The 26414-nt window shown below is 37.7% G+C and overlaps 1 protein-coding gene and 1 long non-coding RNA gene across 4 annotated transcripts in view; one reads left to right on the top strand and one right to left on the bottom strand.

Annotated features, from left to right (window-relative positions):
• The window catches only part of HIBADH (3-hydroxyisobutyrate dehydrogenase), a 141407-nt gene that overhangs the window by 79624 nt on the left and 35369 nt on the right, over window positions 1-26414 (bottom strand). The gene's annotated exons all lie outside the window — the stretch shown is intronic.
• On the top strand, window positions 1581-26317 carry LOC107129225 (uncharacterized). The gene is made up of 3 exons (XR_001489503.4): window positions 1581-1714; window positions 15639-15874; window positions 26051-26317. It is a non-coding gene; the product is annotated as an uncharacterized lncRNA (long non-coding RNA).

Raw genomic sequence — 26414 nt, 5'->3', positions numbered from 1 at the left:
TTAAATACCTATACTATAAACGTACTTAAAAAAAGCTTATCAGTGATTAATGTTGAATACTGAAATTCTCATTGATATTTTGTAAAGGTCAATTTTGGGTATTTAAAAAGTTACAAAAGAGCATTTAACTGGGTAATGTTGCAAAATAAAAATTTAAAAATATAAGGTAAAGGGGAAAATATGTAAAGCTGTCCTGTGTACTCATATTACAATTAATGACTAAATAAGATATTCTGGCTCTTTTTCCTAATCCAATTGCTAAAAGACCTATGAAGGAAATTATGTTAGAAGGTTAAAAGTTCTGGTTTTCACTTGTTTATACATGTTTGCCCTTCCTGTTCCTTTGGTTAGCTAGATTAAAGCACTTAAAACCAAAACTAAAATTACTTTAGATTACCTATGTGAACTTTTTTTGGCTGGCTAACAATTCTTTCTGTATTTTGATTGTGGGTACGTGTGTGGGAGTTGGGGTCATTGAATGGTGTGATATCGATAGAGCAAGAAAAAGTATTTTTCTCTATTTTGTTTTTAAATGAAACAAACCAAAGCCTTTTAGTTATTCTAGCAACCCAAAGAAACTCCAAACTTGAATGTATTAGTCCTGCCATAATATTGAAAATCCTCTACCTAAATTGTCTTCTTTTTGCTAAATCAGGCTAATTCTTAAAATTACATATTGTCCTATCGTGCCTTCCTGAGACTCAACTTCCTCACTGGAAAAAAAAAAAAAAAATTTAGGATAATCTGCATTTCATGGGGATGCTATAAGGATGAAATGTTTTAAAATACAGAAACAACCCAGTGAGGTAACCTGACACACAAAAAGTACTTAATAAATGAGCTGACTTCTAGAAAATTCTGCACTATAAAACTTTAAGGTGATTAGAGATGTTTTGAATCTACTTATTGATAAGGCTGTGTGCATTTTCACACTTTCCACTCCGTTAAGACTATCAGATTTTACTCCAAGAAGGTGCGAGGAAGAAAAAGCAGCAGGCAAAAACTGAAACAGAAAAGCAACACGGATGTTGTAGCTCTTACTTTCATTCTCTTATTTTTAAAAATAAACTTGACTTTTCATCCCTTGTTACCTATTTTTCCAACAAATACAAGTTTCCTTAGTCTTTTAGTTTTTAGAAGCCATGTTTAGAGCTAAGCCGACTATGCCAAAAGTACACTTAAAACTGGGCATCTTCATTGCTGAACGTTTTACATTATAAGGCGTCAGTCTTTAAAAAAAATTTTTTTTTAACCTGAAGATTACTGACAACTAAGCATTCTCTAACAATTATGAATTATTTCACATCATTTTAAGGTTTCACTTGATCCATTTTAGGTGCAAACATACTTTCTCATTCTTTACTCTCTTTCCTACTATGTTTTGCATGCCAAAAAAATCCACTAATAGATTATAAACTCTGCTTGCCAGTTCCCTTCTCAACAACCCCCATCCATCCCAGCACCCACCCACTCCCAAAGAGACACCCAGCATTGTTTATGTGGAGTTGGAAACAATACACTCCCCACTGCTGGTTAATTTACATCAGATACAGCCAGGCCCGGGAAGCACAGTGCCTGTCGTTTTCACCCCTGTTTCTTCTCGCTTGCTTGCTCATGCCCCCTCACCTCTTTTAATTTAAATTACTCATTTTAACTTAAAAACTTCTGGATATTTTATTACCTTGGCAGCTTTTTCTCTGGATTGACTAAAAAGGTAAGTTTAAACAGTTTTTGTCAGGTTAATATCTCTTCTTTTTTTTTATACTTGTATCTGACAACCAGAATCCATAGTGTTAAAACTGCCATGATGATGATGCTGCATTTTACCAGGCTAACTCAGGTTGGGCACAATTTCATTGTTTTTTTGTAACCTAAGCATACAAAAAACAAAAATGTTACTTTGCATGCAGTTAAATTGGTTGTTCTCTAATCATCTCTATCTCTATAATCTTTATGTGCTCCTAAGGGATATAAAAAGATTTTATGTTAGGTTTTGTTGTTTTCATTCTTTATTTTTTTAAACCATAAAATATTATACATGTAGATACAGTAAGTCATTGTTTCCTTGCCTATATATTTATAGAAAATTACTAAAAATCTAATATTAAAAATACTATAAAGCCAAAATGCTAGCTTTTCTTTGAAAGTCACATTAACTGTGTCCTAGTCAGTTTAGTTTTTCTAAATTTCAGATATTTAAAAAGAATTAAATATGATAACCATCTTTAATAACATGTATAATTAAAGCCATTTCAAAGACTGAAATCCTAACTCTCAAATTTCACTAAATTAAATTTTATCTAAAACCAAGTAAGTTAAACATACTCCAATGTAGGTTAAAAATAAGGTATGCAAAGACTCCCCAGTATGTGCAAATGATACCAATAATTAAGAATCACATTTCAAGCTTTAAAACACTTCCATCTAAAAGAATCCAAAAGTATGAGTAAATTGCTTTGACTGGTAACATTTACTTTCCGTAGTACTTTCTCTCCCCTTTTCATCCTAGCTCTCACCCCCACACCAACACATACATAAAATAGATCATTTAGGCCACTGGTATTTCAGTACATCGCCCCTCCTCCTCCACTTAGACAGTATTGCCTTTTATATCTATGTGGAGGTTCCCATGGCAACACTCACTTACACCAATACTATTTCCAACTGAAATTACAGAATCCAAAATCTAAATGCTTCATTACTAAATAACATATACCCTAACAAGTAAGAATTGTTTTTCTCATGATCAGTATTTTTCAATGTTTTTAGATTTCTGAAATTTCAGCAAAAAAATCATCATTTTATTATAGAAATAAGTAGAAAAATACAGTCATTGTGGGCAACTATATGTATGCATATCATTACATGAGATTTGCATGTGCTTACTCTTACTGCATAAAATTAATATGCTTAGCCAAGAAACCTCAATTATAATTATGAATAGTAAGTATAATTTTTACTAATCCAGTTTGCTCTATCAAATTTGATTTTTTTTTTTTTTTTAATGTTGGCTACATAGCTCACAAAAGACCCTGGTGAGAAATTCTAACACGACAAGCCAAGAAGCAATTCATGGACCGCAGGAGGCAATTCCAGAACACAGGCCTAATCTATAAAGAGAAACCTCGACAGCTTTTTGATGTTAAATAAGTAGAAATATTAGCATACAACAAAGCTAAGAAGCAGACTGTTGTATCAAGTTTAAAAGTAAAAATTTCAGGGTCAAATGTCATGAGTACCTTTGTCTAGATTACTTTCAAATGTGAAATTTCCTAATTTTTAAAACCAAAAGGTCTCTTTTGGTAATACTGAAGGGTACGTATATTTAGTTTTAGTACAACACACATTCTCATCAAGTTATTCAAAATATAAGGGAGAGAAGGGTTTTGCTTTTAAGTGGGAACATCAAGGTGGGAGGTCAAACATTTACTTTGAAAACATATACATTTCTTAAACAGGTTGTGCACATTAAGAAGCCTCAGAGAAGAGGCAAGAGTATAAAATGAGTAGCACTAAGCTTTTTGATAAATGATCAAAGCTAAGCATTAAACATCTCTCTGCATGGTGAATACATTTTTTAAAAGAATAAAAATCAATAGAATATACACTGAGCTTTATTTATTCTGACAACATATCCTAGCACCTGGATAGCTGTATTAAGTAATTTAATTGTTTCTGCTACAGTTTATTAACTAATATTTATGGCTTCATAAAAATAGAACATGAATACGTATTTTAATGAAAAAAATCACACTTTTATAAAATTTATAATGAGCCTTTTTTTATTGTGCTTTTTACATTATCACTGTTTTAAAATGAGCTGATTCAAAAGACTATAAAGACTCCCTGAAAACCAGTACAGGAAACTCAAGAATTTACTTTCCCAAAAACAGCTTTTAAGACATGAACATGAACTCCTAATGAATCTCATAGTGAGGCTTGTGAAAAGGACCAACTTGCACCTTTCAGAGGTCTCTCCCTCTTTTTAAAAATTCCCATACAGTAAAACCTGCTGACACTTTTTTTTTTTTTTTTTTACAAGACCCAAGGAGGGGGGTGGAATCTTGCCACATGGTAGGGGGCGGGGATTTGAAATATTTGTGAGAATCTTTATAGGCTGGATTCCCCTCTCCAGTGTTTAGACGAGCAAAAAAAAAAAAAAAAGCCAAATGTTAAATGCTTATTTTACGAAATGAAAAATAGCAATCCCCTCAATGTTTAATTTTCATTTACTTTCGTTTTAATATCAACAACCTAAAAAATATTTACAGAGTTTAGAAATCTTTTCAATTCTTTGGAGATACTTAACCTTGATATCAGATGTAGTTTTAAGTTAACTTCGAAAGCAAAATCTTTATATCTTTAACAAAAAAATATATTTTATAATCCTTCTTTTATCATTAGCAGGTTTGGATGCAATGCCACCTGGTGGCACAGATAAATTCTTAGCTGGACTTAGGTTTTTAGAAACTGAGCTGTTCTACAAAATACTAACCAACCCTTCTGACTAACCTCCTCCCAAACAAGTTATTCATCCCATAGTTTAACAATAAATGATCATTTTTATTTAAAAACTTTTAAGATTTTTAAGCAATTAAACTGTACATATGCACATGACAACTTCCTCAGCATTTAAACATCATAAAACAAAAAAACGTTTTTTTCATAAACCAAAATTATACCAAAGATTTACTTTTTAAAAGTTGAAATGTTTAAATATGGGGGAGGGGATAAGATGGAGTAACCAAGTTGCTTTGTAAAATTACACTGTATAATTAATTCCATGGTAAGAATGTTTTTATGGTGTGTTTTGGTGACCTTTTATTACCATCAAGTTCACAATGCTGGTGGGCTGCCTTTTAATCCCTCCGCAGACAAAGGCCCTAAATAAACACAGATCCCTTCCTGGGAAAAAGTCCACTCTGGTTAAATGGTAAGGAAATGAGTAAATCATTAGTAATCTTTAAAGCCAAAGCTATAAACTCAAGTTACCTTAAGTTGAAATGAAAGTGTCCTGCAAGAGTTTCAAAGTTCTGTCACAGATAGAAATCTCCAGCTCTTGACTCCAGACTAGGCGCCAGCTGATAAACAAACAATTTAAGTCAAGAGCTGGAGAATTCCCAGCTTTTTCATTTAATGGCTTTGGCCAAGAGTATTTATTGCCTCCAGTTTTATTCTCACTTAGCTCTAAGAGGAAATTTAAACTCATCATTATCTTAAAGCCCCATATGGGTAGCAGTCAGCTCACCTGATAATAGCTCCTCTTACTCTGCACTGATTGTGAGTCTCTATTAAAAGTGATGTAACAATATAAACTAATTAACTATAGTTTTAGGTTGACTTTTTAACAGGCTAAATAAATTTTGTTCAATATAGTTTACATTCCCACTTGGGACAGTTACAATTCCAAAAAGTTTGACTTTACAGTTTTCGGTACAAACTACCAACTAAAATGGAAGAGGACAATGTAATCGCACTCTCATTCTTGCATGCTCTGCTCTCTGGCACCCCCACCCCCCAACCCTTGTTCACTTGCTCTTGAATATTGCGTAAGGTAACTTTTACATAACAAATGTAGACTTTTCCTATTGGCTTCAAAATATCCAGTGTTGCTCTATTTCCTAACAGAGCAGAGTGCAAGATTTAAGATGTAAATGCCGAATCATGAAAAGCTGTTGATTTTATACGTGTACTAATAAGAATATAAAAGTTCAGTCCAATTAAAGACCATATGATATCATCAAACCTTTCTAAATGCTGTTTTTAAAAGTTTGCGGCTGGGCACCGTGGCTCACGCCTATAATCCCAACACTTTGGGAGGCTGAGGTAGGCAGATCACCTGAGGTCAGGAGTTCGAGGCCAGCCTTGTCAACACAGTGAAACCATGTCTCTAGTAAAAATACAAAAAATTAGCCGGGCGTGGTAGCTCATGCCTATAATGGCAGCTACATGGGAGGAAGAGGCAGGAAAATCGTTTGAACCCAGGAGACGGAGGTTGCCATGAGCTGAGATCACGCCACTGAACTCCAGTGTGGGCGACAGAGCAAGACTTTGTCTCAAAAAAAAAAAAAAGTTTGCTATTAAAGATTACAGGTCTCAAAGTCAGAATTATGTCACTGCTCTTATTCCTTTCTCAAAATTATCATTTATTTTTAGAAAAACTTCATCTCTACCCAGGATTTTATATGAAAATAATTATTTTAACTATCTGAATGTTTGCAGATATTTAACACTTACAGTAAACTAACTAGCCTCCTTCCTCCAGCTGCTTATCTAATGAAAGAATGCTGCAAAAAAAAAAAAAAATGTTATAGCCTAAGGTAAAGGGTTAATAAAATATGCCATTAGTGCATAGAAACATACTTTTCCTCCCATTTCTTAATTTTCACAAAGTTTTACAAACCTATCTTGGCTGGAAAAGCCAATTAACTATTCCAGTGTCTGCCAAGACTGGTTTCTATTCTTTTAATATATGCACATAGTACATTAAAAATGTTGGTCACTTAAGAACAAGTATTACTCTCACACATAAGAAGAATTAGGGGAAATGAAATGTAATTAATGATAAAATTATTTGTATTCTGGCCTCATACTAAGTTTGGTTTTTAAAATCTCCCTAGGAACAATGTCCTCCTAGAGGCTATAGTAGATAAACAATGATGGTAACCAAAACTAACAGTCAATAATAACTCAGTGTAAAAAGATGTCAGATGCTAATGTTAAAATTCTTAGTACTCTAAGGAATCCACATCTTTCCTATCCCTGTAGGTAACCCAAGCTAAATGCAAAACAGCAACAATCTTCTAATCTTCAGGTCAGGTCAAAATCCTTCCAAGGCAGAAGACAGAAGGCATACCTGCTGCCATACTTTCCTTGGACCCGAAGGAAAGATGACTACTATGAAATTTGCATGTAAATTTAAAATGTTCACAACTACATCACCCAAGCAATGCAAAACAAAACAGAATTTTATGGCAAATATATAGAAAGACAGACTTAAAACTTCATATACTTTTCATCTGTTAACATTATCAAATTTTAAGAAAATCGGACTTCTTGAAAACTTCAAATAAGTCTGATAAGGTTTCAGTTTGATTATGGTAGCAAGGCCCTTGTCAAATTCTGAATTACATCTGCTCCTCCCACTTCACTACCAATGCTATCCAGGGGTCACAAACAAAGCCAAATAAAGACATATAATACATAGAGTATTCTGGAACTAGTTTCACATTGCTTAGAAATCAATAGATGTTAAAGAAAAATAAATTGTACATAAGTAATAGCTTCAGATTTATTTCCTAAATTCACCTTTATATAAACAGGGCTCAGTAGTCCTAAACTGTGACCAGACCCAATTGTGTCTGGTCTGACTTACATCCTGAATGGCAATTAAAGGACATTAAAAATACACTGGGATTACTTCAGGCAGGACCCCTGCCTTATCCATACACTTTCCAGCATAGCCATGTGAAGAGAACACAGGTTCCCCCTCCACCACAGAATAGAGCCCGGCAAGAGCAGCCGGTGTCATGGTTACTTGATTGGAAATTACAATGCAATTAATATTTGGCCTTCAGGTTTGGTCAAACTGTGAAAGTAAAATTTTAGAAATAAAGTAGCTTGTTGGCAATAATAGTAATTATCACTAACAATAAATAATGAAAGCAATAATAAGAAAATACTGTAAAAGTGATCACCTTGCCTTCTCTAACACATTCTTCTGTAATTTTCTTAGGAGACAAACTGCTGGAGCTGCCTCAACCATGTTATCTTGGGCAGTGAGTCAGCAGTCTTCTTTGAATGTGTTAAGAACTTAACACCTTATATAACGAATTCTTGTCTATGACAACTGTTGTAAGGCAGTCTTAGGCATGCCAAAGAATGTAAAAAGAGATTTTTATGGGCACCTCTTCTTCAGGACTAATTTCAAAGAAACCCTTGGAATTTATTTACCAAACATTTCTGAACTACTTGTGCAAACTGTAGAAAATCCCAGGCTAAAGATATTCTCCAGAGACAGAAAGGATACTTTATGGATACAGAGTGATAAGTAAAATTATGGGAAAATGTAAATGGCTAACATAATTGACCCAGTTCTGTGTACTAGTACTGATGAATCTTAACTCATTTCTAAGGAAATGGATTTGTCCCTCAAACAACGTAAGGGATACTTTAATTATGACAGTCACCGAAGTTTTAAATAATAGAAAGTCAGACCAAGGAAAGTCTTATTTTACTTAATTTTTTTAAGATAGTATAATTCAAGCCTTTCATATAATAGTTAATGCACAAAGTACTTTAATTTTTATAATAAATAACAGAAGTTGCTAATTAAAAAGTTAAGTTTTTTAAAAATTTATTTATTTATTGAGACAGAGTCTTGCTCTGTTGCCCAGGCTGGAGTGCAGTGTGCGATCTTGGCTCACTGCAACCTCAGCCTCCTGGGTTCAAGCGATTCTCCTGCCTCAGCCTCCTGAGTAGCTGGGATTACAGGCACATGCCACCACACCCAGCTAATTTTTATATTTTTTTAGTAGAGATGGGGTTTCACCATGTTGGCCAGGCTGGTCTCGAACTCCTGATCTCAGGTGATCTGCCCGTCGCAGCCTCCCAAAGTGCTGGGATTACAGACGTGAGCCACCACGCCTGGTCAAAAGTAACTTTAAAATACGTAATAGTACTATAACTCTTTAAAGAGAGGAACCCATGGGGATGAATTATTTTACCAAAATATTTCAAATCATTCTTAAAAATTCTTTCTTAAACAGCCTTATTGAGGAATAATTGATATACTGTACATATTTAATGTATACAATTTGGTGAGTTTGGACATATGCAAATACCCATAAAACTACCACCACATTCAAGGTAATAAACATTTCCATCACCTCCAAAAGTTTCCTCATGCCCCACATGTTGTGGTAGTGGTGGTTGCTTTGTGGTAAGAACACCTATCCTGATATCTACCTTCTTAACAAATTTTTAATACTCAACACAGTATTGTTAACTATAGGCACTATGTTTTACAACAGCTCTCTAGAACTTACTTATCTTGCATAACAAAAATAAATTCTTACTGAGATAAGAATAAAACGTAAGAATAAATATCACACACAAGACTACTGTATAATCGAAGCACTTGTGAGAGTATCAAAAAAAAGACCTATTCTGATAGCTCTTCCCCCTCTACACATTATAATTTCAGTTATATGAAATTTGATAGAAGAATTTGCTTTTTGGACAAAAATAGCAATGTTTCAGCCCAAAGCCAAGTAAAACTGCCAAGTTATAAACTTCTCTAAGAAAACGTTTTAATGGAAATGCCAACAGACCCTTAACTATAATAGTGTTAGGTGCCAAAATAGAAATAATTTTTTGTGGTCCTTTTACCATAAATTAGATACAGATCTAGTGGAAAAACAGTAGGTATCCAGTTCAGTGAGCAGTAAAGGCCAAGCCTGAATGGTTGATTTTAAAAACAATAATGAAGTCTATAGGAAACTCACTGAGATTTACCAAGCAAGCCTAGCACTCTAAGAGAAATTTCTTAATAGGTTTTGCGCTTATTCTAAGAATGCCTCAAACAAATTACTAAAACTTAACTCAGCCAAGTAGAGTATAAAATTTGGTTTTCTGGTATGGAACTGTTATACAAACACGTACACACAAGTTCAATTATTTAATTTTGACATTAACTCCTACCTGGAACAATACAGTTTAGCAAATCAATGAGGCTTGCCAGCATGCAGTGCCTGGGGCTAACAACAAGCGCCACTTCAGAATCACTTCAACTTAAGGTCTCTGGGCAAATCTACAGATGTATTGGGCAATCAGTGAGTTTATTCTTCAATTATTCAAGCACAGCTATAATGATGCCCTGGGAGCAGACTGAACAGTATTTGGTCATCAGTCACTAGCAATAGTTTTTAATTTAGTTTTAATTTGCTCTATGTCTAGCATTCATTATAGATGAGAGCTGATCAAGCTAGAACCAACGCTGTGGTAGCAGACCCACTGCGTGCACACACACACACACATACATACATACACACATGTGCATGTATCCAAAATGGCATGACTAAACAACATTAGACATTAAATAAGGATTACAACTTTCATAAAAATGTGATTTGCACAAGTTAATAGGGCATCATACTTATGAGACCTGTGTCATGAGCTAATTTATATAAAGCCCAGTTCGCTTTACTTTGGAAACAACAAACTGATCAACAAAGGCATAGTATTAGACATATGGTGAGTCAGGTACAGGTTATTCAGTTTAACAAACTCTGAGGGAAACAACTGCTAAGTCTGGTGATACAAAGATAAATGTTCCATGAACACACCAAGCCAGTTCAATGCCTCGGAGCTCTTAACAGAGCAACTCCTTTCAGTGAAACACTCTTCCCTAAACCTTTTCATTCAAACCTCTGCTTAAATATCACTTCCCCAGAAAGGGCATCCCATCCACTCTATCCAAAAGAGCACTCTCAATACTTTCTATCTCCCAAACTGTTACTCTTCCTTTTTTTTTTTTTCCTTCATAGCAATTATCACTGAATTATTTTTATGTTAACTCTCTCTATTCCTCTGTAAGTTTCAAGAGGCAAAGGACTTTGAGTATCTTTAAAGCCTTATCCCTTCATCTTGTTCTGAGTATTTCTCTACCTTCTTTATATGAACTGGAAAATGAGGCAAGTCCCTTGTGGTGAAGATGCTGTCAGCATAATACAGAAGATGAGATTAAAGTGTATAATCAGAAATAAGTAGATAATCTTGTAAGGACTATATAAATAATTTCAAGTATAAGATATTTTGTTGAAGAAAGAAATGCAGACCTTGATTTTTAAAGTTACATTCTCTTTCTTTTCATTTTCTTTTTTTTTTTTTTAAGAGAAGTCTTGCTCTTGTCCCTCAGGCTTGAGTGCAATGGCTCAATCTCGGCTCACTGCAGCCTCCGCCTCTCAGGTTCAAACGATTCTCCTGCCGCTGCCTCCCAAGTAGCTGGGATCAAGCTGCCTGCCACCAAGCCCAACTAATTTTTGTATCTTTTAGTAGAGATGGGGTTTCACCATGTTGGACAGGCTGGTCTCGTACTCTTGACTTTAGGTGATCCGCCCGCCTCAGCCTCCCAAAGTGCTGGGATTACAGGCATGAGCCACCGCGCCTGGCCAATTACATTCTCTTTCTAAAAGTACCAGGCTCAGCCAGACACAGGGGTTCACACCTGTAATCCCAGCACTTTGGGAGGCCAAGGCAGGAGGATCACTTGAGCCCAAGAGTTGGAGATCAGCCTGGGCAACACAGCCAGATCCCCCATCACTACAAAAAAATTAAAAAATTAGCTGGGTATGGTGGTGCATGCCTCTAGTCCTAGATATTCCAGAGGCAGAAGACTGCTTGAACCCAGGAGTTGAAGGATGCAGTAAGCTATTATCACATCACTGCACTCCAGCCTAGATGACGGAGACCATCTCCAAATAAATAAATAAATAAATAAATAATATATATATATATGTATGTATGAACCAGGTTCTTTCTACCATCCAAGGAAACTTCTTTCAATTTATTCTTTAATAAAAGCACAACAACAAAAAACCTAAAGGTGGTAGGAGAATTATATGAACTAATTCCCTTTCTTCTTTATTTAAAGAATATGTACTAAAGAACTGTCAAATCTAATTCCAAATTCCACTGGTTCCCCCAGGTTGTTACTGGGAAGCATCTTAAAAAATTTCCAGTTGATCTTTAACAGAAACATTCCATTTCCAGAACTAAAAGTCCTTCTGTTGGCCTGGAATCAGCTGTATAGATTAAATCTAGTGGGGTTTTTTGTTGTGGTTTTTGTTTTGTTTTTTGTTTTGTTTTGTTTTGTTTTGTTTGAGACAGGTCTCATCTGTTACCCAGGCTGGAGTGCAGTGGCACAATCTCAGCTCACTGCAACTTCCACGTTCCAGGTTCAAGTGATTCTCCCATCTCAGCCTCCTGAGTAGCTGGGACTACAGGTACATGCCACCATGCCCAGGTAAATTTTTGTATTTTTTGGTAGAGACAGGGTTTCACCAGGCTGGTCTCAAACTCCTGAGCCCCAGTGGTTCACCCACATTGGCCTCCCAAAGTGCTGAGATTACAGGCATAAGTCACTGCTCCCGGCCTAAATCTAGTGTTACTCTCTTTAAACATCCAGAAAGTTGACTAGGAGATAAAAGTGTAAACAGTAATAGTCAACCGAGATGGGATGAGGACTGTTTCTTTACAGTGCCTAGAATGCTGTTAGAGATTAAACTGGTAATGAGGAGTTCCATTTCTGCTTGTTAAATACTGGGAATACTGCCATATTGCAGTATTTTGCATTCCGTAACTATTTGCAAGTATTAGTATGTTTTTCTAAATTCTAAACTTTTAATGTAAGAACTTCCTCTTTAAGTTGTTCTGAGTATTTCTCTACTTCTCTTATCTCATCCCTACTAAATTGATCATAATCACACTCACCACAATGGCACCTAATATTATAATACAATATTTTAAACATAGTATATACCTGCTACCTGACTGATAACAAAATGTAGAGGCAGTTAGCTCACACTTCACAGAGAGATAAATAATCTGGAGATAACCTGGAGGACAGCTTCAGAAAGATGAATTAACTCAGCTCAAAATATTTAACATCAGTCTTGAATTTTAAAATAAGAAAAGATTCTTGATTCAACCAACCATACTTTATTAAATGTCTACAAGGAGATATACATTGGAGATATAAATTAAATAAGATATGGTGTCTGCCCTCTTCAGTCTAGCAGAAGAGACAGGCACAAATATAAGTGTAACACAGTTGTCCTTGCAATAGCATAGATTCTGTACTATCATTGTTGCTATATAAAAATCCTCTCATCCCTTTGCTTTCAACTATAATTCTGTTCAATTCACAAATCCTTATACCTAAAAACAGATCTTATCCCATTAAACTAAAACATGTTAAAGATATGTCAAGGTATCACTTTACTTTCTCTTTCTCTGGAGGCTTATTTGATGAAACAGCACTAGTCAGGTGGATCTCAATCAGGAAAGACCCCAAAAACTGGTTCCATCGCAATCCATCCACAGAACAAATGCCCCTTAGAGCCAGTTAACAAACATTCCAGGATGGACATAACCTAATAGGACTGATCTGATCTCTCCTGAGTTCTCCAGATTCAAGAACAGTGGCTTCTCAATGATTCCTTCTCATGTGAATCTGACACAGAAGTATTAAGCCTCTTTCAGATTATAAGCTAGCCTCTGAGGACTAGGAAATATGGCGATTCCCTATTTTTACTACATGCCAGTGCCCATCGGCTAGCAACATAGGAGATGGGGAGCAGTTGCTGGGGTAAATAAAATGGATACAAATGGAGTTATGAGAATCCCTTCCGATCTGATAAGTATGACTGCTATGAAGAAGAGAGGATGCCACCATGGAATGAGACTGAAGGGAGGAAGGTGTGACACAGTGTGGGAAGAACATTAGATTTAGCTGGAAAACTGATTCTAGTCCTAGAGTTGCTAAAAACCTAGAGAACCCTGGGCAAGTCACTTATCCTCTTTGAACCTCGATTTTTCCATCTATAAAATGTTAACAGAGTTAAATTAAATTATTAGTAAGGTCCTGTCTAATAATAAAACTGAAGTCTAGGAGCACAAGAGACATTTAACAGCTAGACATACTACAGCCATGCACTGCATAATGACACTTCAGTCAATGACAGGCTGCATATACAACATTGGCCCCATGAGATCATCACGGAGCTGAAAAATTCCAGTCACCTAGTAATGTCACAGGACAATACATTATTCATGTTTGTGGTGATGCTGGTATAAACAAACCCACTGCACTGCTAGTCAGATAAAAGTGTAGCACACAACAATTACGTACAGCACATAATACTTGCTGATGGAAATAAAACAACCCTGCTACTAGTTGATGGATTTACTATAATTTTAGAATAAATAGAGTATATTCCTTCTATTGATAAAGAAAAGTAAGCTACAAAACAACCCCAGGCAGGTCCTTCAGGAGGTATTCCATAAGAAAGCACTGTTATTTTAAGACATTATATCTCCATGCCTGTTAGTTGCCCCCGAAGACCTTTCCAGTGAGATAAGACGTATAAGTGAAAGACAGTGTGTCTTAGTCCATTTAGTGTTGCTATAAAGGAATACCCAAGGCTGGATAATTTATAAAGAATAGAGGTTTATTTGGCTCATAGTTCTGCAAGCTACACAAGAAGGATGGCACTAGCACCAATGCATTTTCTGAGGGCCTCAGGCTGCTTCCTCTCATGGCAGAAAGTGAAGGGGAGCCAGCATGTGCAGACATCACAGGGCAAAAGAGGAAGCAAGAGAAAAAAGGGGAAGGAGCCAAACTCATTTTAACAACCCGATATTGCGGGAATTAAGACTGAGAATGCACTCACTCCTCACCTGCAAGGAATAGCATTAATCTATTCATGAGGGATCTGCCTCCATGGCCCAAATACGTCCCATGAGGTCTCTCCTCCAACACTGGGGATCAAATTTCAACATGAGGTTTGGAGAGCTCATACATCCAAACCATAGCACAGTAATATCCTATGAGTGAATGTGAAGGCTTAGGAAAGGCCCAGGCTAATGTGTGTGTTCATGTCTTCGTTGTTTTTTTTGTTTTGTTTTAAATATAGGGTTTTGCTCTGTCGCCTAGGCTGTAGTGCAGTGGTGCCATCACGACTCACTGCACCCTCAATCTTCCAGGCTCAATCGACTCTCCCACCTCAGCCTCCTAAGTAGATGGGACTACAGGTGCACGCCCAACTGATGTTTGTATTTTTTGCAGAGAAGGAGTCTTGCCATGTTACCCAGGCTGGTCTTGAACTCCTGGGCTCAAGTGTGTGTTCACCTTGGCCTCCCAAAGTGCTGGAATTTCAGGCATGAGCCACTACGCCCAGCCCCTGTGTCTTCCTTTTTTAGAAAAGAGTTAAAAGGAAAAAAATTAATAGGAAAAAAGCTTATAAAATATCAGGAAAAAAATATTTTTTGTACAGTTGTATAATGTGTTGCTGTTTTGAGTATTATTACAAGAGTCAGAAAGTTTTTTAGAAATTTAAGTTTGTAAAGTAAAAATGTTACAGTAAGCTGGGGTTGATTATTGAAGAAAGAAAAATATGTTTTCTAAATTTAGTGTACCCTAAGTATACAGTGTTTATCAAGTCTACAGCAGTGTACAGTAATGTCCTAGGCCTTCACATTCACTCACCACTCACTGACTCATCCAGAGCAATTTCCAGACTCACAAGCTCCATTCATGGTAAGTGGCCCTATACAGGTGTGCCATTTTTTATCTTTTATATTGTATTTAACATTGTATCTTTTCTAGGTTTAGATATGCTTCGATACACAAATACTATTGTGTTATAACTGCCTACAGTATTCAGTACAGTAACATGTTGTATAGGTTTACAGCCTAGGAGCAATAGGCTATGGCCATACAGCCTAGATTCAGATTTGTGTAAGTACACTCTGATATTTGAACAATGATGAAATTGCTTTACATTAAGTGACACAACACTGCATTTATCCCAGCAGTCTGAAGAACACTATAACAACTTTTATTAAATTTTCACCAGCTTGGTCAAAACTCAGTTACCTGGTTGAAGATGGCTGACGACAGATATCAGACAGCCACCCTCTCCAGAAAGAAAAGCCAAAATTAGGAATAAAAATACCTCAAGTAGAAGAGAACATTAGAGTCCACGGGTGAATTCACAGCAAACACCAGAGGCATAGAAAGAGAAGAAAGAAAGCAGTCAGCTTAACCAAGATCAACCAAGAGCCCCGAGGGACTCTGTATTACAGGAAAATGGTAAGTAAAAGAGCTTCAGCAGTCCATGTCTCTGCAACGGACTGTTGCGATCTGATGAACCACAAGAGAGCTCCTCTACCTACATGAACCCTGACACTAGCGCAGGTGGAGATCTGCAGACGCTGCAAGGGCAGGCACTGCACCAGACAGGAAACTCATCCTGGGTCATTCGCCATCCCCCAAGACCTGAATGGCCGTGGTGGCACAGCACTGGCTGAATCCAAAGGACTTTAACCCACAGGGTATACTACTCCCCAGGAAAAAAATGGTACAGTGCACTGAAAGGCAGTACCTGGGACAAAGGAAACCGAAGCACACTCTACAGTGTCTGAGAGCTCCCTGTCCGGGGCTGTGAGAAGTGACTCCAAGCCCAGCAATTCACAAACCCTGTGCTTGGCTTTGCAAAGGGAGAGTGAACTCTTCTCCTACGGGTGGAACAGCCTCTGTGATCAAGCTCTCACACACACACAGAGCATGGTACCCTTCCCCCTGCTCTGTGTACTTGCTCCTGCTATCACTGGAGGCTGGGCTAGGCAAGCTGGAGGGCTACCAGTGAGGGGCAGTGAGTGGTGACTGAAACCCCACTGGCAGCATGGCCTCCATGCTAAGGCTCACATGCAAAGGCAGGGCCCCTACACCACTCTGTATAGCATGGCAGCACTGCTGCTATAGACAGCAGGAAAGCCTGGCAGCAGCATGTCTGGGGCTGTTGGGGGTGACCCTATATTGCAGCCACCACCATCACCAGCCCACACAGATAGGGACCCAGAAGGTAATCAAACCACCAATATTGCCATTGCCCAAACCACTCCAGCTGGCCAGGGATATGAGAACCTGCTCACCTACCCAGCCCCCACTGCCACTACTGGCATTGGAGTAAGCCATGTGAAGGCATCAAGAATTGGTCCGTCGTAACCACTGACACAGGTGCCAGCATGTATGAGGCTGTTCTTGCATTGCTATAAAGAAATACCTGAAGCTGGGTATTATAAATAAAAGAGGTTCAATTGGCTTTTGGATCTGCAGGTTGTCAGGAAGCATGGCACCAGCATCTGCACAGCTTTTGGATAGGTCTCAGGGAGCTTTTCTCATGGTGGAAGGCAAAGGGGGAGAGGGCATATTACATGACCAGGTGGGAGCAAGAGAGAAGGGGGAAGGTGCCACACACTTTTAAACAACCAGGTGTCCTGAGAAGTTACTCATTATTGCGAGGACAGCACCAAGGGGATGGTATTAAAACTTTCATAAGAAATCTGCCCCCATGACCTCCCACCAGGCTTCACCTCCAACACTGGGGATTACATTCTTGGGCAGACAAATATCCAAACTGTACCAATCACACACTGCCCTGGGGAACAAAGCATGCACAGCCCACTGCTGCCACCACTAGGGCCTGAAGACTGGCCTACCTGGCTTCCCAGTCCACACCGCAACTTCACCACAGCTTCCACTAATAACTTCACCCTAATCCTCCAAGGAAATAACAGATACCAGTAAAGCTATTTACAGCCAAGGAAATCATGCAGTGACTATAATACTGCATGCAACCATAATCAAAGCCAAAGAGCCCTGCTCAATCATGAAACCACAGATATATCTTTAAGAAAAAGTCTTCCCCTACAAAAAGTAAATTCAAAAATAGGAGGAAGAGACTATTACACCAGATGCATAGATATCAATATGAGGAGACAGGAAACATGAAAAAGCAAGGAAATATGACATCTCCAAAGGAATACACCAATTCTCCAACAATATATATTAATTTTTTAAAATCTTCAAAATTCCAGATAATAAATTCAAAATATTGATTTTAAAGAAGCTCAGTAAAAAACAGATTAATTCTAAAACACAATGCAAACAAATCAGAATAACAATTAAGGACATGAATGTGAAATTTACCAAAGAGATAGATATCTTTAAGAAGCAACAAGTAGAAACTCTGGAACTGAAGAATTTATCGAAGGAAATATAAAATACATTAGAAAGCTTCAACAATAAACTAGACAAGCAGAAGATAAAAAGCTCAGAACTTGAAGATAGACTTTTTTAAATAATGCAGTCAGACAAAAATAAATAATTAAAAAGAATGAGTAAAGCATTCATGACATTTGGGATAACATACAGTGACCAAATATACAAATTATCAGTATCTCCAAACCCACAGAAAAAGTGAAAAGATTAGAAAATCTATTCAACAAAAGAATAGGTGAAAACTTCCTAAGTCTAGCAAGAAATTAAAATATTCAGATACAGGAGGTTCAGCAATTCCCAAAAAGATACAATGCTAAAAGATCTTCTTCACTACACATTTTAATCAGACTGGCTAAAGTCGAAGCCAGCGGGATATGGTGGCTCACTCCTGTAACCCCAACACTTTAGGAAGCCAAGGTGGAGGAGCGCTTGAGCCAAGGAGTTTGAGATCAGCCTGGGCAATATACTGAGATCCCATCACTACAAAAATTTTTAATTAGCTGGGCATTGTGACGCATACCTATTGTTCTAGCTACTCAGGAGGCTGGGGTTGGGGGGAATCACTTGAACCCAGGAGTTCAAGGGTGCAGTGAACTTTGATCACACCACTGCACTCCAGCCAGGGCAACAGACTGAGACCTAGTTTCTAATAAATACATAAATAAATAAAGTCTTTTTTGTTTGTTTTGAGATGGAGTCTCGCTCTGTCGCCCAGGCTGGAGTGCAGTGGCGCAATCTCGGCTCACTGCAAGCTCCGCCTTCCGGGTTCACGTCATTCTCCTGCCTCAGCCTCCCGAGTAGCTGGGACTACAGGCGCCCGCCACCACGCCCGGCTAATTTTTTGTATTTTTAGTAGAGATGGGGTTTCACCATGTTAGCCAAGATGGTCTCGATCTCCTGACCTCTTGATCCGCCCACCTCGGCCTCCCAAAGTGCTGGGATTACAGGTGTGAGCCACCGTGCCTGGCCATAAAATAAATAAGATCTAAGCTAAACAGCAAGACAAAAGGACCTGGACACCTATAAAGGGAACCCCATCAGACTAACAGAAGATTTATCGGCAGAAACTTTATAGGCCGGAAGAGAATAGGATAATATATTCAAAGTGCTGACAGGAAGAAGAAAAAAAAAAACCTGGCAGCCAAGAATACTGTATCCAACAAAATTACTGTTCACGATGAAGAAGAAATAAAGTTTTTTCCAGAGAAGCAAATGCTCAAGGAATTAATTCCACTAGCCCAGCCCTACAAGAAATAATCAAGGGAGTCCTGAACCTGGAAGCAAAAAGACATTTACCATCATGAAAACACACAAAAGTATAAAACTCACTGGCAAAGCAATCACACAAAGAAAAAAGGACTCAAATGGTATCAATACAGAAATCCACCATGCCATAATGACTAACAAGGAGAGAAAAAGAAACAAAATATATAACATCATTGTAAAATAATTAACAATATGACAGGGACAAAGCCTCTCATATCAATAATAACCTTGATAGTAACTAAACAGATTAAATTCTCCAGTTAAAAGATACACAATGGTTGAATGGATTAAAAAAAAAAAAAAAAAACAATCCAACTGCTTACAAGAAACTCACCTCACTAATAAGGACACATACACAGTTAAAGAATGGAAAAGATATTCCATGCAAACAGAAACCAATAGCAAGCAAGAATAGTTATACTTACATCAGAAAAAAACAGACTTAAATAAAGAACAATAAAAAAAGACAATCATTAATTGTAGGGCATTAAATAATGAAAAAAGAATCAATCCAGCAAGATGATATAACAAGTCCAAATTTATATGCACCCAACACTGGAGTACCCAGATTCATAAAGCAAATATTACTAGATCTAAAAGAAAGATCCAATAATAGTTGGGGGCTTCAACACCCAATTCGCAATGTTAAACAGCTCACCTAGACAAGAAGTCAAGAAATAAACATTGAATTTAAACTGGAGTTCAGACAAAACGGACCTAACAGACATTTACAGCACATTTTATCCAACAGTTGCAGAATATACATTTTTTTCATCAGTATATGGAACATTCTCCAGAATAGACCTTTTATTAGGCCACAAAATAAGTATGAATAACTTTTAAAAAACTGAAAACAGCCAGGCGTGGTGGCTAACACCTGTAATCCCAGCAGCTTGGGAGGCCAAGGCAGGCAGATCACTTGAGGTCAGTGGTTTGAGACCAGCCTGCCCAACATGGTGAAACCCCATCTTTACTAAAAATACAAAAATGAGCCAGGTGTGGTGGCACAAGTCTGTAATCCCAGCTACTCAGGAGGCTGAGGCAGAAGAATTGCTTGAACCTGGGAGGTGGAGGTTGCAGTGAGCCGAGATGGCGCCACTGCATTCCAGCCTGGGCGACAAAGTGAGACTCAGTCTCAAAACAAACAAACAAACAACAAAAAACTGAAAACCTGTTAAGTATCTCTTCATACCACAATAAAATATAACTAAAATCAATACCAAGAAGAATTCTACAAATACATGGGTGGGGTTGGGGGGGAACATGCTTCTGAATTGACTAAGAAATTAAGATGAAAATAAAGGCTGGGCACCATGACTCATGGCTGTAATCCCAGCACTTTGGGAGGCCAAGATGGGAGGATCACTTGAGCCCCAGAGTTCAAGACCAGACTGGGCAACACAGTGAGAATCCGTCTCTACAAAAATCAGACAGGTGTGGTGGTGCACACCTGTAGTCCCAGCTACTTGAGAGGCTGAGGGTGGAGGATCCCTTGAGTCCAGGAGGTCGAGGCTGCAGTGAGCTGTGATTGCACCACTGCACTCCAGCCTGGATGACAGGGCAAGAGTTATTTAAAAGAAAAAAGAAAAAAAAAGAAAACATGGAAATTAAAAAATTTATTGGAACAAATGAAAACAGAAACACAATATACCAAAACCTGTGAGATACAGCAAAAGCAGTACTAAGAGGGAAGTTTATAGCAATAAATGCCCAAAGATTATAACGTAACATAAAATGAGCAGAAGAAAATAAATAATAAAGATCAGAGCAGAGCTAGATGAAAGAGACTTAAAAATACAAAGGATCAACAAAACAAAAATTTGGCTCTTCAAAAAGATAAATAAAATTGATAAACCACTGGTTTTAACCAGGAAGAGAAGAGAGAAGCCTCAAATAAAATCAAATGAAAAATGACACATTACAACTGATACCACAGAAATACAAAAGATCATCAGAGACTATTATGAACTATCATATGCTTAAAAAGCTGGAAAACCTAGAGGAAATGAAAAATTTCTAGAAACATACAACCTATCAAGATTGAATCAGAAAGAAATAGAAAACCTGAACTGACATTATGACTAGCAAGATGGAATGAATAATAAAACATCTTTCAACATGGAAAAGTCCAGGCCCAGACAAACTGACAGTTGAGTTCTACCAAACGTACAGAGGAACTAATACTAATCTTTCTGAAACTATTCCCAAAAATGGGAAGAATTCTGCCTAACCCATTCTATGAAGCTGGAATCACCCTGATCCCAAAATCAGACAAGGACACAACAAAAAAAGAAAACTACAGGCCTATATCCCTGATGAACACAGGTGCAAAAATTCTCAACAAAACACTAGCAAACAGAATCCAGTAGCGCATCAAAAAGATAATACACCACGATCAAGTGAGATTTGTACTAGGGATGTAAGGATGGTTCTATGCAAATCAGTAAATGTGATACATCACAACAACAAAATGAAGGACAAAAACCGTATGATCAATAGACACAGAAAATGCATCTGATAAAATTCCACATCCCTTCATGATAATAACATGCAACAAACTAGGCATAGAAGGAACATATCTCAAAATAATAAAGGCCATATAAAACAAACCCACAGCTAACAACATACTGAATGGGGGAAAGTTGAAAGACTTTCTCTAAGAACTGGAACAAGACAAAGATACCCACTTTGACCACTCCTATTTAACATAAGTACTGAAAGGCCTAGCCAGAGCAGTCAGGAAAGAGAAAGAAATGAAAGTCATCTAAATTGGAATAAAGGAAGTTAAATTGTCCCTTTCTGCTGATGATAAGATCTTACACCTAGAAAAACCTAAAACTCAACCCAGAAGTCTTAGATTTGATAAGTAAATTCAGTAAAGTTATAGGATACAAAATCGACACATGAAAATCAGTAGCATTTCTATAAACCAAGAGTGATCTAGCCGAGAAGAAACTCAAGAAGGCAATCCCACTTATAATAGCTATGAAAAATAAAGTATCTAAGAATAAATTTAACTAACAAGGTAAAAGATCTCTACAAGAAAAACTGCAAAACACTGATGAAAGAAACTGAAGATGACATAACCAAATGGAAAAACATGACATGCTCATAGATCACAAGAATTAATATTGTTTTTTGTTTTTTGAGACAAGATCTCACTCTGTTGCCCAGGCTGGAGTGCAATGGCACGATCTCAGCTCACTGCACCCTCTGCCTCCCAGGCTCAATTGATTCTCCTGCCTCAGCCTCCCAAGTAGCTAGGACCACAGGCGCACACCACCGTGGCCAGTCAGATTTTTGTCTTTTTAGTAGAGACAGGGTTTCACCATGTTGCCCAGGCTGGTCTCAAATGCCTGAGCTCAGGTGATCCCCCTGCCTAGGCCTCCCAGTGCTGGGATTACAAGCATAAGCCACCGCGTGCCCGGCCAAATTAATATTGTTAAAATGACCATATTGCCCACAGCAATCTAAATATTCAATGCAATCTCTACCAGATTACCAAGTTATTTTTCATAATATTAGAAAAAAAAATCCTAAAATTCATATGGAACCAGAAAAGAGCCTGAATATTCAAATCAATCCTCAGCAACAAGAACAAGGCTAGAGACGCCACATTACCTGACTTCAAAACATTCCAAGGCTATAGTAATGTCAAGCTGGCCTTCATATCAAAACCACATTACAATTATTCTCCTTCAGAAAGAGTTTATAACACTTGTACTAAATAAGCACAGGTAGCACACTGATAATACAAGCAACATTACTACATAATTATGGAAATATCAACTTTATTGGCTGCATCCATTATTTACTGCTACAAAACACCCACCCCCAAATTTAGTGGCCTTACTTGTTCACAATTCTGTTGATAAGCACTTTAGATTGAGTCTAGCTGGAATGTTCATCTGCTGCTCAGCCCTAAGGTCACTAATTCTTGTATTTAGCAATCTTTATTTCCCTCTTGAAATACATGAGAACTCTTTAGAAAATATTATTTCCTAATACAGTAGAATATGCATTAAAGAACTATCATGCAGTGACCAAGGAGGAATTTCAGGGTGAATGGACTGCTCCAGCTCCTGAGTTCACTGCTACTCAGCCTGAGGTTGCAGACTATCTGAAGGTGTGCAGGTGCCCTCTGTGCCTGTTCAGCAGTTCCCTACTTAAGACTGGAGTGCTCAGCCTGCCACGGAAGACTGGTCTGCAGTTCCCACTGCTCAGGCCACTGAATGGGTAGGAGCAACCACTGAATGGTCTTAAGCTGTTCTTGCACGGGCTCTTAAGCAACATGGAAAAATGGTTGATGAAAAATAAACATCAGTTTCTAAAAGTTGAAAAAAAAAACAACAACAACAACAAAAGAACTATCATATCAGTCCTTCAATTCTGCCAGTAATTAATAGTATGGTCTTGAGGTAAGTTATCTAATATCTCTTGGTGTTACTTCCATCCTTGGTAAAATGGGAGTATCACTGCTTATCCTGTCTATTTTCACATGGTTGTTTTTCCAGTTGAAGTCAACCCAAGTTTTTAAACATTTACTGAAGACCAACCATGTTCTAAGCATTACACTGGAAAAACAGAGACTAAAAAGACACATTTCATAGTGTGTAAGAATGTGAATTTTTTTAAAACTTGGAAATAATCCAAATGTATATCACAATAGAAAGAAGAAATAGTGATATATTTATATAGAATACTACAGAGCAGTTAAAATTAATGAACTACATGTAACAACCATGTAATAGAGATACATTTTATGTACTGCACATGGGCATCTAGCCAAACGGGTGAGCAGGGGCTGACATTTAATCCACATTCAGTGTGTCAAACCGCAAAGCCTGACGTAAGGTCACATGTGTCCACAGAAAGGCATACCTTTTTCTTTATACAAAGGTTCATTCTGCTCATCTGAAGGGATATTTTGGTACAGACAGGTGCCCTTTCTAATTCTCACACAGGCACCAAGTAAGCCAGTGGCTCCAGTAACACCAGGGATGAAATTCAGAAATACAATGTAAAGTGAAAAAGCAAGTCACAGAATATGCTCATTATGATTCCATTTCTACAATGTTCCAAAGATGGAAAATAAACTACTGTTTAGAAATAAAAACATAAGGAGTTAAACTATTTAAAAAAAAAAAAAAAGGAATGTGACATGAAATTCAGGAAGCTGGTTACCTCTCATCAGAGAGAAAAGAAAATAGGATCAGGGAAGCAAGAACTTCAAAGGAAATAAATAGCAAGGCTCTAGTTCTTAAACTGAGTAGGGGGTACGTATTAGTTCAATGTATACTTTATACTGCACATATATTTTATAAATATCTTGTACATATATTCAATATTTAATTTTAAAAACTGGGGAAAAAAACTTACTCCCTGCACTTAAAAAGCTTAAACTCAAGAGGAAGAGAATCATAGCCTATAAACACAGTGTGATGTGGGCTCTGATAAAGACATACACATCAAGGCCGGGCATGGTGCCTCACGCCTGTATTCCCAGCACTTTGGGAGGCTGAAGAGGGCAGATCACCTAAGGTCTGGCCAACATGGCGAAACCCTGTCTCTACTAAAAATACAAAAATTAGCCGGGTGTGATGGCAGGCGCCTGTAATCTCAGCTACTCGGGAGGCTGAGGCAGGGAGAACTGCTTGATGCCGGGAGGCAGAGGTTGTAGTGAGCCAAGATTGCTTGACCCCGGGAGGCAGAAGTTGCAGTGAGCCAAGATTGCTTGACCCCAGGAGGCAGAGGTTGCAGTGAGCCAAGATTGCACCACTGCACTCCAGCCTGGGCGACAGAGCAAGACTCTGTCTCAAAAAAAAAAAAAAAAAGATGTACAGTTTGACAGCTTCAAAAAGAAGCACCAAGCCCATTTTACATGATGTGATTATTACGCAGTGCATGCCAGTATCAAAACATTTCATCTACCCTGTAAGTATATACACCTATTATATACCCACAAAAATTAAAATTAGAACAAACAAATAGCAGCACCAAATAGGCTGAGGCATGCCAAAGTGCTTTATAAACTACTATCTATACCATAAAGTGATAACTACACCAATATTAAAGTGGTTCTTCACACTGGTTTCAGGATAAATATAACAAGTTTAAGCATTACTTACTTTTGATTTTTAGAAGAAGTCATACAGCACTTAAATATAATTGTATTCTTTCGAATAAGGATAATGTATGCAGGAGCCATTACACAGTGGGTCTAATAAGTATCAAAATGAAACCTGAGGAAAACTTTCAATCTGTTACTCCATAGGCTAGAACAATGATTAAGTAATAATTCTTACTTTACTCCCCAGAATAATACTTAGCAGGAAGTAGGGGGAAACACCTGACTAAATAAACCAATTGCTTCTCAAAAATCAATACTATTTTAAATTCATCTGAGTTTTTTAAAAAAAACTTCTCTTTAAAATACTAACCATAGACTAATAGAAGTATAGTATGTTTCCATTTACAGTTTTAGAATACTACTCTATTTGTATGTACCTATATATAAATCCATGATGCATTTTTTAAAGTCTGGAATAGGAAATAGATGAAGACTTGGGAGAAAGGGATGGGGAGAAATTCTTCAAGTTTTTTTCAAATGATCTCAAATACTCTACGTTTCAAGATTGATGAACACAGGACTTCTATAAAACTGTGGGCCCATTTTGGTTATCTAAGCCATGCTTTTCCCACCTCCCTTTTGAAACCACCACCCTCACAGAGTTGATGGAGAAGTACAAGCCAGGCTTTAGGCAGAATTATAGTCAGGCACTGACCAGGGTGCACTGGGGCACTTCAACCCATTTCCCTGTAGCTGGTAACTAACCAAGGGTCATGTGGCATGCTGACCACCTGCTCCCCCATTGTTCCTATAGACAGAATCTCTGACACTGGACCTTTTTACCCAAGAATTGCTTATGGCATTTTCAGGTCCTGAATTCCAGCAGAATGGCTGAAGCCATTCTAAAGACGTCAACCAAGGAACCAAAGAACTCTGCACAGGAATGCGGTTTCTTCATCTCCCTGTCCCAGGAATTCACCCCTTGCTTCCTGACCAATCAGCAATCCCCACATTTTAGCCCTACCTGTTCAGACCCTTTACAAGCTCCATCCCCAAACCCTTGAGGGAGGAGGATTTGAAGGATCCTCTGTCTCATTTGACTGCCCTACAATTATTAAATTCTTTCTCTACTGCAACTCCCATTGTGTCTGCATACTGGTCTGTTACCATGCAACAAGCAATCAAACCCAGTAGTCCTATAACACTTTGGTTTAACTTTATTTAGTTAAAATA

This window comes from Macaca fascicularis, chromosome 3 (genome assembly GCF_037993035.2).
Source record: "Macaca fascicularis isolate 582-1 chromosome 3, T2T-MFA8v1.1".
NCBI classification, from domain to species: domain Eukaryota; kingdom Metazoa; phylum Chordata; class Mammalia; order Primates; family Cercopithecidae; genus Macaca; species Macaca fascicularis.
This window is presented reverse-complemented; position numbering and strand designations above follow the sequence as displayed.